Here is a 12926-nt window from a genome sequence, read left to right as displayed (position 1 = left end):
AAAATAGCCCCCAATTGAAGAATCACCCTAATACACTTTGTAATTGAGGAATGTTAACTCTCCATCAGTTAACAGTGATTTTTAATCCTGGTCTGGAGGACCCGCTCTGCACATTTTGTATGGATGTTGTATTGTGGTATATGAAGTAGACTCGCTCCCTCTGTCAAAATTGAGGGAGCAAGGGTTTTCCATATAAACTTCACGAAGTGGAACGCACTTCAAAATGGCGGCGGTGATTCCCCCGAGGGGAAGTGCTTAGGGAAGTTCGCAAGTGCGTGTCTAAAACTGGAGTGGAACGCAGCACTAGTCTACTTCATATGTACACTTCAGGCAGCTTCATATACCACAATGCAACACGATTAAGACGTCCCCGCATGGGCTTGGGTGCCGCGTTGCATTCTGGGACGCATTTATAAGACATGGGCTGCGTCCCAATTCGCATACTATCCGTACTAAATAGTATTCGAAAAAAGAATTAGTATGTCCCAAATCTTAGTATGTTGAAAAAAGTATTCCAAAGATTCCCGGATGGTTTACTATTTCCGGTCAGAATCCGAAGTGCAGATCGATGCGCACTCTAACGGCTGATAGAGTGCACAACCCTCGTCCACAACCCATTGCGAGATGGACGAGGATTCGATTAGAACTACAAACGCGGATAAAAAGTGTTAAAAAACTACAAACATGACGGTTACGCGAGTCTGACGGTTAAGTGGAGAGGATTAGATAAAGTGGTTTGAGTGAGCAATTATCAGTATTTAACCTGACGAAAAGATATTTATTCAATATTATCCACATTATACTTCTCCTTCAGCAGCATTGAGAACTTTTGTAATGATACGTTTGGCCATTAACTTTGCAAACACATGAGAGGAGTCTCTGCATTAAAGACCCACGCAGATCAACGAGCGACTACATTTCTCTCCGATAAGGTAGGAAATTAAATTGAAAGTGGGGGATTTGAACTGGGACGATGATTGACAGGGCAGTTTACACGGTGACGGGACGCACGTAACAGAGTCCGTTAAAGATGACGAAGTAGTATGTCTTTTTTTTTCTTTTACTTTTAGGACGTAGTATAAGTAGGCGAATTGGGACGCAGCCATGGGCTGCGTTCGAAACCGCATACTTCCCTACTATATAGTATGTAAAAAGCAGTAGGGGAGCGAAAAGTATGTCCGAATCCACAGTATTTATAAAAGAGTAGACGAGAACTACCGGGGTTTTGGACTATTTCTCGCGAGATTCCGACGTGCGTATACTGATGTTGCGCTCGAATATGCCTACCTACCTACTATATAGTAGGCAAAAACAGTACGTGAAAGGACTAGTATGTTCGAAACCTCAGTAATCATAAAAGAGTACGCGAGAAATCCCCGGATGGCCTACTGATTCCGCCCAGATTGTGAAGCACCCGTCATCGGATACTTTTCTGTCCCTGCCTTTCCATGAGGCCACAGGAAAGGATACGTCAGGCGGAGAAAAGCGAATCAAATGTGAGTAAAGTTATTACAAACCAAAATCACGGTTCCTTGTGTTAAAATCGCATTTGTTGAATTACTGTAGAGTAAACTGTTGAATTGTTGAAGGTGTAAAGACGAAAGACTCAAATGAAGATCTCACCTTAGTGTAGTTGTAGTGTAGTTGTGCTTGGCCTGTAAAAACACGTTTTATTATGTATGAGCTCCAGTAACACACACACGTCTGCAAAGTGGATGTAACGTTACATAAACAATATACTTAAAGAAAAAGATGCTTACTAAATGTTTATTTAACATCTGACAGGAACATTTTTGATAAGTATTGCAGATGACATTACAGCATGAAATACACATCTGATCAGAATGATGTGTGTGTGCTATAATGTAGAGTTCACTGTTGTCAACACTGTTAACTTTACATGAACGTCAGTAATTTTAACAGATCTACATAAAGTAACTAAACATAAGTTATCTTTTTTATTTATCCATTAGTACTGTTGATGAATTGAGGAACATTAACACATCAGCAACTACCTCAACATTTAAATGTAGTAAATGTAGGCTATTGAGCACACAAACGTGTATGCTTTTATCAAGTTGTTTAAGATCCAGGTAACATGAATGTTGTCTGATGTTACAGAGGCAGAAGAGCACGTGTGTGTTTATCTGGTGGAGACTGGAGAGAGGCTGATGAAGGAAGCCTGTCATCAAAGGCTTTGAGTGAGTATACTACATAAATGAATAAAACATCAATTTCAATCTTAAGTTGTATTTTATTTTAATTTCAAACAGTTATTTCAGCACTTTTCTGATTCTTGATGTGCATTTGCTGCAGAGCTCCTGTGGTTGAGCCTTGCTCAAGGACACACTGGTGATGACTGCTGCGGAGATCGAAGCAGAAACCTTCTGCTTATCAGTTCAGTGTTTAGCCCACTACACCACAAAAGTGATAACGCTACAATACGAATAGCATGTAATTGTAAAAATATTAAAATAAATATGGCAAGAAATGGGATGCTGACAACATGAATTGTAAAACGTTTTAAGTAGTCATGCTGATGGAGAGCAGGCACACGGATGTTTGGAGCAGACACATCAGCAGTCAGAGATTGTCCCGCACATGTTCTCACACTCTTGCTTCAAGGTTGTGGGGTTCAGGAGGGACATGATGAACGACTAGGACAGGCGAAGGTGTTCACGTGGTCAACTGCTTCATCAATATAAAGCCGCAGAATTGGCACAGCTGTGTTGAGATGGCAGCAGATGTGGGGTCCACCGCCTGTAAATGTGTGATAGTTTGTTAGAACAATTCGTTTGAATAAAGCTCCGTATTGTTTCATGTGTTGGTGACTTATTCATTTGTGATGTTTACTTTTATTCAGTCTTTTACTCATTAATTCATGTTTCCTATTGTTGTCAGTAAATAAAATATTTTATTAACTCATGCATTTATTCATTGCTTGACTGAAAAATGGTATTCACATCGGCTGCATTTGTTCTAGTCTAGTGTATATTCATGCATCGCTATGTCATATGACAACAAGTTGCAGTTTGCTTGTTTTACTAAAACAATATAATTTTCAGTAAAAAAGAAAAGAAAAAGTAATATAATTAAGTATTGGTCAGCATTTGTCATTATTATGGTAAGTGTTTTAGTGGGCTAGCAATGCAATTCATTCTGTGGTAATCTTAATTTTGAATAGTGATACTTACATTTTTTGAGTATAAAATGAACAGTTTTCTCCAAAGGTGAGATCTTCGAGCAGCTGAAAGACGTCTGCAAACACTGAGGGAAACCGCACAGGTCGGGCTGTGGAGTTACTGATGCTTTGAGCTGTCACTGCACCTGTCACTCATATCTTTTATTTTATAATTACATGGTTGTATCTTTAACAAGCATAATGATAAAACAAATATGGGTTCCCTTTCGAACGGTCAGTTCGTACTGCGTCTTAAGACGCCATGGGTAGGTTCTCCTACTCTCGAATATACTGAAGTAATTGTAAAATCACGCAGTGCTACTGCCCAGTCAAAACAGTGTCGAGACATCTCGCACGCTATTGGCTGGCCAGTGGGAACTGCATGAACCAATGGCAGAACAGCGTAATCTGAGCGAACCAATGGGCACAAAGCCCGCGAAGCTGAGCGCAAGAGCCCGCGAAAGGGGCATATAAAATACGCTGTAACTGTCAAAAACGTCAGATTAATCTCCTTCAGCGACGATCTACGGTCCTCGCTGATAAACTCGAACTACACCACCTTCACCGTGAATTGACGAGCCTGCAGCGGAATAGCGAACTAGCAGCCCGGACGTCCTGCGAGAGTCAGCGGACTGCTGTATTTTTCAGCGCGCTCAAATCGCCAGCGATCCCGCGAGCTGTCACGCCTTTCCCCTGCGCTCTTTGGTGAAACACTACGGTGTATCCTTTTTGTACAATACTGAGAAAAACATATCACTTGTGTGCAGTACTTACCTGCACTAGGAGGATAACCACGAAGGGTGCTTGATCTGTCTGGGCAAGGCCCACGCGGACGCTGCTCTCGCCGGGTCCGGCTGCCCTCTCACTGCGAGGGTATGCCCATTTCCTCCCTCCGTTCGCGGATAGCGCTCTTTTCAGAGCGCGACCCCGGCCCTCGCGCTCTCCCGTTCCCCTTTCCGCCCGAGCCTCGGCGGGAAAGAACGGCGGAGCCAGAGGGCTGAGTATACCGAGGCTAGCGAGTTCACGTCGGCCCAGTGCCCGCGTGACTCGTCTTCACCTCAGAGAGACGTTTCCCCTGTGACGTTCCCTCGATCGGACCTGCTCCCTCCGCTCGACGCCGAGGGCTTGGTCTCATTCGGCGGCAATGAGGAAGACGAATCCGCACTATTACCAATGTCTCGCTCTTCCTCTTCTCTCACTCGGGCCGCGCTAAGAAGCGCGCGGACAGAGAAAGCCAGAGTGGACGAGCAAACTAATGCCGGAGCTTCCCGCATTACTTTCTCTCAGACTGCTGGAGATATTGAGAGCGCGCCTTACGCTACAGGCTGTTGTCACTGCAGCTCGCGCTTCCTCAGCGGCAGCGCGTGCGCCCCTCTCTCTCTCCCAGCGCGCTCACTATCTAGAGCGCGACTTACGTCATTGCTGCCTCGCTGTCTAGCGCATAATGGCGTCGTGAATGGCGGCCAAGCCCTGCGTCTTTTTCACTCTATCACTTCTCTCAGTCCCCTATTCAGGCGACTGGAGAGGTTCAACAGTGTAGTAAACGAGCCTGTTATGAAACACGCACGCCACACACACTGAAAACACCGTCAAGAGCGCGACTTACGTCATAGCCACGCCCTCTACTGTTACGGTGTACTTCACACAGGGTTGCCGGTTCGAGCCCAGCTCTCACAGGTTTCTCAGTGAGTCTCAATTTAGTGAATGGCGGCCAAGCCTTCAACCACTTCTCTCAGTCCCCTATTCAGGCGACTGGAAAGGTTCAACAGTGTAGTAAACAAGCCTGTTATGAAACACGCACGCCACACACACTGAAAACACCGTCAAGAGCGCGACTTACGTCATAGCCGCGCCCTCTGCTGTCACGGTGTACTTCGCACAAAGGGTTGCTGGTTCGAGCCCAGCTCTCACAGGTTTCTCAGTGAGTCTCAATTTAGTGAATGGCGGCCAAGCCTTCAACCACTTCTCTCAGTAAACGAGCCTGTTATAAAACATGCACGCCTGTACACAGAACGCTGTATTATTGGTGATCCTAATAAACAATTAAGAGTTCTTTCCTCTGTTATGACTGCAGGCAGTGTGTCCCCTACATAGGGTGTACCCCTGCATATAAGCACTGTTAATTCAGCGCTATAGAACCACTCAAAAGTCCTGCTGTGGCCGGATTACCACTACAGACTTACTTTACATTCTCTCAATCCCCTCGGTTCAGGCGACTGGAGATGTAAATATTGCAGTCAACTAGCCTGTTGTCAAACACGCTCGCCTGCACATCAACGCTGTGTTTTAACAATGACTTTACTAAAATACATGCACCTTGCACATAAGCACTGTTCTCACAGATTACTGCTCACGCCGTGAGCGCTCTATATGTAGAGCACGCGCCCACTACAGGTGTGTGCCGCTACACATAAGTGCTGTCTGCACAGTGTCACATCTCTCCCCTCGGCCCGTTTTTGTTCTGGTCAGGGAGAAAAATACTGTTCTGAATGTTTTTCATGCAATGAATGTAAACTACGAGTCCGCTTTAATGCGTGCTCCCCTGCATTCTACCGCCATAAAGGCGAGTTAAAAAATTCCAGCTCAGAGCGAGTCAGGGTTTTTTACAGCCACTACTTCCTTGTTCCCAAAAAAAAAAAAAAAAAAAAGATGGCGGCCTCAGGCCCATCTTAGATCTCAGACACCTGAACAAGGCTCTATCAAAAGGCCTTTTCAGAATGCTGACATTAAAACAGATCATCGCACCAATCTGCCCGATGGACTGGTTTTTCTCATTGGATCAGAAAGATGCTTACTCTCATATCCAAATTATCCCACGTCACAGACCGTTTTTGAGATTCGTGTTCGACGGGAAGGCTTATCAGTACACAGTCCTGGCATTTGGCCTGTCTTTTCACGAAGTGCATGGATGCAGCTCTCTCCCCCTTAAGACAAGCGGGAATGCGCATTCTGAACTACCTCGACGACTGGCTCATACTGGCCCAGTCAGAGGAAGAAATAAAATCTCACAAATCTATGCTACTCAGCCATCTAGAATGCCTGGGTCTCAGAATAAATACAGCCAAGAGCTCATTGCTTCCCAGGCAGAGAACCTCCTTCCTGGGAACGATTTTAGACTCAGCCCAAATGAGGGCGTGGCTATTGGACGAACGCGCTCTGACTACACAGCAGCTTGCATGTTCATTCAAAATGGGAACCAACACACCCCTAAAAAATTTCAGAGAATGCTAGGCCTAATGGCAAAAGCTTCTCCAGTACTTCCGCTGGGTATGAAGCACATGCGCCCCCTGCAGTACTGGCTGAAATCACGGGTTCCTTCCCAAGCGTGACATTCAGTCCAACTTTGGATCAAAGTGGGCCGCGGCTGTGTCAAAGCCCTGGCCCCGTGGTCACTTGGAAACAGTTTCCAGACGGATGGTGGTCACCACGGACACCTCCAACTCGGTTTGGGGCGCTCTGTACGAGGCGAACCGGCCTTCGGCTCATGGTCGAGCACGGAGTCACGGTTGCACATAAACTGCCTAGAAATGCTGGCAGTAGTGCTAGCCCTCAAGACTTTTTTTTACCACGTCTCTCAGGTCACCATGTTCTAGTCCGCACGGACAACACGACTGTGGTCTCCTACATAAACCGCCAAGGCGGGCTCAGGTCGAGATGGCTCAACCAACTGGTCAGACATCTCCTCCTATGGGCAAAAGGCAAATTACATTCACTAAAAGCAGTGCATGTGCCAGGCAGACTGAACCAGGGAGCAGACATGCTCTCCAGGGGCCTCGTGTCCCCAGGGGAATGGGCCCTCCATTCCTAAATGGTTCAAATGATATGGAGTGTTTTTGGGAGGGCAGAGGTCGACCTCTTCGCCTCCGAAGACAACCGTCATTGCCCAATCTATTTTTCAAAAAGCAAGGATGCGCTGACCCACGAATGGCCCAGCTGCATACTTTATGCTTTTCCACCAGTACTGCTCATTCCCTAGATTTTAAAAAGGATCAGGGAATGCGAGCACACACAGTCCTGCTAGTGGCTCCACTCTGGCGAACCCAAATCAGGTTTCCCGAGTTGACTCAGTTACTATCAGCAGCCCCATGGCCTGTTCCCCTAAGGAAAGATCTCCTTTCTGAGGCGAACGGGACAATCCAGCACCCCCACCCCAAAATTGTGGGCGTTACATGTTTGGCCACTCAAGGGGGGCTCGAGAACCTCCCAGTGAGTGTCCTGAGCACCATCAGTGAAGCTAGAGCTCCGTCTACTAGACGTCTCTATACCCTTAAATGGTCAGTGTTCTCTGACTGGTGTTCAGTCAGGAACTATAACCCAGTGTCATGCGAGATATCACAAATTCTTGTTTTTCTATAAGAGATGTTGGATGCAGGACACACTCCATCCACACTCAAAGTCTACACGGCAGCTATCGCCGCATCTCATACGCCTATAGCTGGCCAATCAGTAGGCAGACACGACATGGTCATAAAATTCTTAAAAGGAGCCAGGAGGCTTAACCCCCTTCTCCCTCCTATGGTGCCATCCTGGGACCTTCATTGGTCCTAAGAGCACTAAAAAGACCTCCCTTCGAGCCATTGCAGATGGCTGAATTAAAGCCGTTTTCGCTGAAAACTGCCCTGCTATTAGCACTGGCATCTGTTAAGCGTGTCAGTGACATTCAAGCGTTATCCGTGAACGCGTCATGTTTAGAATTGGCCCAGGCGATTCTAAAGTCATCCTCAAACCAGGGCATGGTTATGTACCTAAAGTGCTTTCAACACTGTTCAAAGCACAGGTAATCAATCACTCTCTCTGCCCTCCCCACTTCGGAGGATGAGAGACAGTTACACCTGCTCGGCCCTGTTAGGTCGCTTGGAGCATATATTGAGCGGTCCTCCCACTTTAGACAGCCGGAGCAGCTCTTTGTAAGTTTTGGTGACCGAACTAAGGGACTTCCGGTCACCAAACAAAACCTAGCCAGATGGCTAGTGGACGCGATAGCGTTAGCATATGACACTATGGGCCTCCAATGCCCCATAGGTGTCAAAGCTCACTCCACCAGAGGCATGGCCTCCTCTTGGGCGTGGTCTAGTGGAGTTTCTAAGGGTGACATTTGTAGATCGGCAAGTTGGTCCTCACCATCTACTTTAACCAGATTCTTCAGTCTGGATGTCCCTGCACTGCAGGCACAAGTCCTCGCTGTATGAAAATACTAAGATGGCCTAACGAATATTAGACGGCCTTGTAAGCCCGTCCCCGCCATAAGTTGGCATTGGGGCCTTCATATGCTTCAATGCTTACACATTCCTTATAGTTACCGGCCTCTATGAGCCCAGTAGTATAAGACGTGTGTACATATATATTATATATATAAATGATGTGTCAGTAACTCTAGTCTTGAGCCCTTTCTAATAAGTGTTCAAACTTGAGGGAGTACATATCACTGCGCTTATCATAGCACGGCGGGATTTTACAGGTTCCCATGGCGTCTTAAGACGCAGTACGAACTGACCGTTCGAAAGGGAACGTACTCGGTTACTTAACGTAACCTCGGTTCCCTGAGATAAGGGAAGGAGTACTGCGTAGACGGCCGTGCTATGGCGCTGACTCGGGTGATCGTCGCTTCAGTCGATTTAACCTGACGTTTTTGACAGTTACAGCGTATTTTATATGCCCCTTTCGCGGGCTCTTGCGCTCAGCTTCGCGGGCTTTGTGCCCATTGGTTCGCTCAGATTACGCTGTTCTGCCATTGGTTCATGCAGTTCCCACTGGCCAGCCAATAGCGTGCGAGATGTCTCGACACTGTTTTGACTGGGCAGTAGCACTGCGTGATTTTACAATTACTTCAGTATATTCGAGAGTAGGAGAACCTACCCATGGCGTCTTAAAACGCAGTACTCCTTCCCTTATCTCAGGGAACCGAGGTTACGTTAAGTAACCGAGTACGTTTGCATACATTATATACAAAGAAAAAAAACAATAACAAGGTTAGATATCTTTGAATAATTCATCATAATGCAATAAAATTTTTATTTCATAAGCTTGAGGGATGAAACAGGAGATAAATTTAACAAGAAAAAGGAAAATATAAAGGAGATTTAGGCCAATTTTGCTTGTGGATGAAATTTTTTGCATATAAAATAAAGAAATTAACAACATATTCAAGAGATCACGATTTTGGTAAGGATAAAACTGGGTCAGATTAGTAGGGTTAATATCACAAAATAAACGGGCAGCTGTTTCTTCAACAAGACCACAAAATTAGCAAGTTTAATCAATATTATAATATTTATAGATCGATGAATTAAACCTGTCACTCTTTCAAGTCGTTGCGCTTGAGATAACGTCGTAGGTCACATGATAACGTCAACATGGCGCATAAAGTGCGGATCGCATTCATACTTGAAGAAACAGCTGCCCATTTATTTTGTGATTGTAGTATAATTCTTTTTAACCCTACTATCTGACCCCCAGTTTTATCCTTTTTTATCTTTGCGAAAACCCACAATAATGCATCTCTTGAATATGTTGTTAATTTCATTTTACATGCAAACAATTTTATCCACAAGCAAAAGTGGCCTAAATCTCCAAATATTTTCCTTTTCTTGTTAAATTTAACTCGCTTCATCCCTCAGGTTTATGAAATATACATATATACATATATATATATTGTTGCATTATGATGAATTATTCAAAGATATCTAACCGTGTTATTGTTTTTTTTCTGTGTATATAATGTATACAAACCCATATTTGTGAGTGACAGGTGCAGTAACAGCTCAAAGCATCAGTAACTCTACAGCCCTACCTAGTAGTTTCCCTCAGTGTTTGCACAGAGACGTCTTTCAGCTGCTCGAGGATCTCACCTTTGGAGAAAACTGTTGATTTTATACTCAGAAAATATAAGTATCACTATTAAAAATGAAGATTACCCCAGAATGAATTGCATTGCTAGCCCACCCAAACACTTACAATAATAATGACAAATGTTGATCAATACTTAATTATTACTTCTTTTTTTTACTGAAAATGATATTGTTTTAGTTAAACGAGCAAAATGCAACTTGTTGTCATATGACATAGCGACGCATGAATACACACTAGACAAATGCAGCCGATGTGAATACACATCAATTTTCAGTCAAGCAAAAAATTAATGCACGAGTTAATAAAATATTATTTACTGACAACAATAGGAAACATGAATAAATGAGTAAAAGACTGAATAAAAGTAATCATAAGTCACCAACACATGAAACAAAGCTTTATTCAAACTTAAGCCGCGTTTCCACCGCAGGAACTTTACCCCGGAACCAGGAACTTTGGGGGGGAACTCGGTGTGTTTCGACCGCAGGAACCAGGGTCTAAATGAAGTTCCGGGTAAATATTTCCCCCTCCAAACGGCCCTGCTTGCGAGGTGGGACTTTTCAAAAGTTCGCGAACTTTCGGGGGTGGGACTTGGGCGCTGAACATGCTGATTGGTTGAGCTCTCGCAGCTATTTTTTTTTCCCACCGCCATATTTACAAGTCTTTTGCGAGGTGGGTTCCGTGGGTTTTGCGTTCAGTAAATATTTTTTTTGCAACAATGGAGTTCAACAAAAAATTCGACCGATGGACCGACGACGAGGTTCAGGCTTTATTGAGCATATATGCGGAGGAGGACATCCAGCGGGAACTGGAAACGGCGACCCGTAATGAAAAGGTATAACAGTTACCTGAAGATATCGACTCGGTTCCAGTCACACTGGAAAACAGTGCAGAGAGAAGTTGAAGAAATTAAGACAAGATTACAAGAAATTAAAGGATCATAACAACCGGAGCGGTTCCGACCGGCGTATCAACAAGTGTTATGACCGCCTGGACGCGTTGCTGGGACACAGACCGTCCTTTTCTAGGGCAGCGGTAACGAAAGACTCGGCTAGTGCGTTGTTGGAAACCATCCAGGAATCTGAGTGGGTTGAAGGTAAATATCTCATCTTGGTATCATCTATTAAACTCGTTGCAGTGTTTAAACACGTTGCAGTAACTTTTTTCAACGTGCTTTTCCAGACGTAACGAGTGGCCCTGATGAATCGCAGGCAACGGAGACCAGCGTGTTTTCCCCCGCGGTCACCAGTACGTTATAAAGCTGACAAAAATGTGTATATATTTAAAAACTGATGTGTAATCCTTAATGGTTTTGTTGTTTTTAATTGTAAACTTAAATTGCCCATGATAAAATTTGCACACTGGGCATTGTTCAAGCTGGCCAAACAATTGTTCATTATTTGTAGTGAAAACACTTTAAATAATTAATTGATGGTTTCTATTGTTTCATGGTTGCCTTGTGTATTAATTTCCATGTGTTTCTGTGCAATTTTTCTACTTAGAGAAAAGGAAAAGGGACTGTGACTTTTTTGATGCACTGAGGGCAGGGGCGCCGCTAAGGGGGGGAAAGTTAGGACGATTCTAAGGGCCCACACACTTTTGGGGCCCCCAGAGATTAGTTTATTAGTAGTAACCAGGGGTGGTTCCTTTTTAGGGGGGATTCAGCCCTCCTTAACTTCTGCCCCAGCCCCCCTAAAAAATGTGTGATTAACCTTAAAAGCATATGAAACTGGCGGGAGGCTTCAGCTTCGTCCCGTCTTTTAGTCAGCGTGTTCGTCAATCCGCAGCGGCGGCGAGCAGAGCGCACATCAGAAGCAGAGGTGTGTGTGTTCATCTGAGCCTCATTGATCTGTCACCGCTCGTCAATGTCAAAATATTCGAGAAAACCAATCAAATCAGAGTAGGCGGGCTTTATGTTCACACAGAATCTGCTGAGGCTAAACGCAAATTTTAGCAGCGCGACTCGACGTCAAGTGAGAGAAATGTAAGATAAGACTCTGCTTCTTTAAGTCAGAAATGTTAAACAAAGACAAAAATATTCAGGCAAATGAATAAACTTTTGTCTAATTTCACCATTTTGAATTGAAAATAGGCCAATGTGATTCATAATGTAATTAACAAACAAGAAATATTAACAAAGCCGTTTTCTTCAGATTAGGCATAAGATTAATAATGAATGTGTACATATTGTAAATGAATATTATTCCATTTGTAGCCTTCAGTAAATTAAAAAAAGATCAGCTATTTCAGCCTGTATTGGGCATAAGATTAGTAATGAATGTATTTATTTTGTGAATTAATTTAATAAACTTAAAACTTTAATAAACAGTAAATTAACGTGTCTAAGAAAAGTATTCATAAAACAAATAAATATCAGTATGTTAATATGTAAACCATATTTACTTTCTTCACTAACGAAAATGGAAAAACTATCAGTTAAAGCTCAGTGTTAGGAGGGGAAGAGACTGGGCAAGATAAAAACAGAGAAAAAAGAGAGATGTGGAGATAAAAAAGACAAATAATCTACTGCCCAGTGACATGGTTTTCAAGCTATTGTTATATAATTTTTTGGCCTTCAGAACATCTTAAAATGCACATATGTAGATCAGAGAAATAAACTTTTTCTCGGGGGAACTTTATAAGTATTGCTTTATAAGTATTAATAAACAGCCATCCTATGGGTATGCATGTTAGTAAGCTACTAGTTAATGGCGCAATTTGGACCCTAAAATACCCTCACTGGGAGCTAAGCCCCCCTAAAATGGAAATCCTAGAACCGCCCCTGGTAGTAACAGTACTAGTAGTAATGTTTTATAAATGTATAATCTACCAAAGAGTTAAAAATATAAAAAAAGATTGCTTATTTCTGCATTTCCGGCAAAATCCAGCAAAACGC

Source organism: Gobio gobio, assembly GCF_949357685.1.
Source record: "Gobio gobio genome assembly, chromosome: 9".
Lineage (NCBI taxonomy): Eukaryota > Metazoa > Chordata > Actinopteri > Cypriniformes > Gobionidae > Gobio > Gobio gobio.
Note: the sequence above shows the minus strand (reverse complement) of the source record.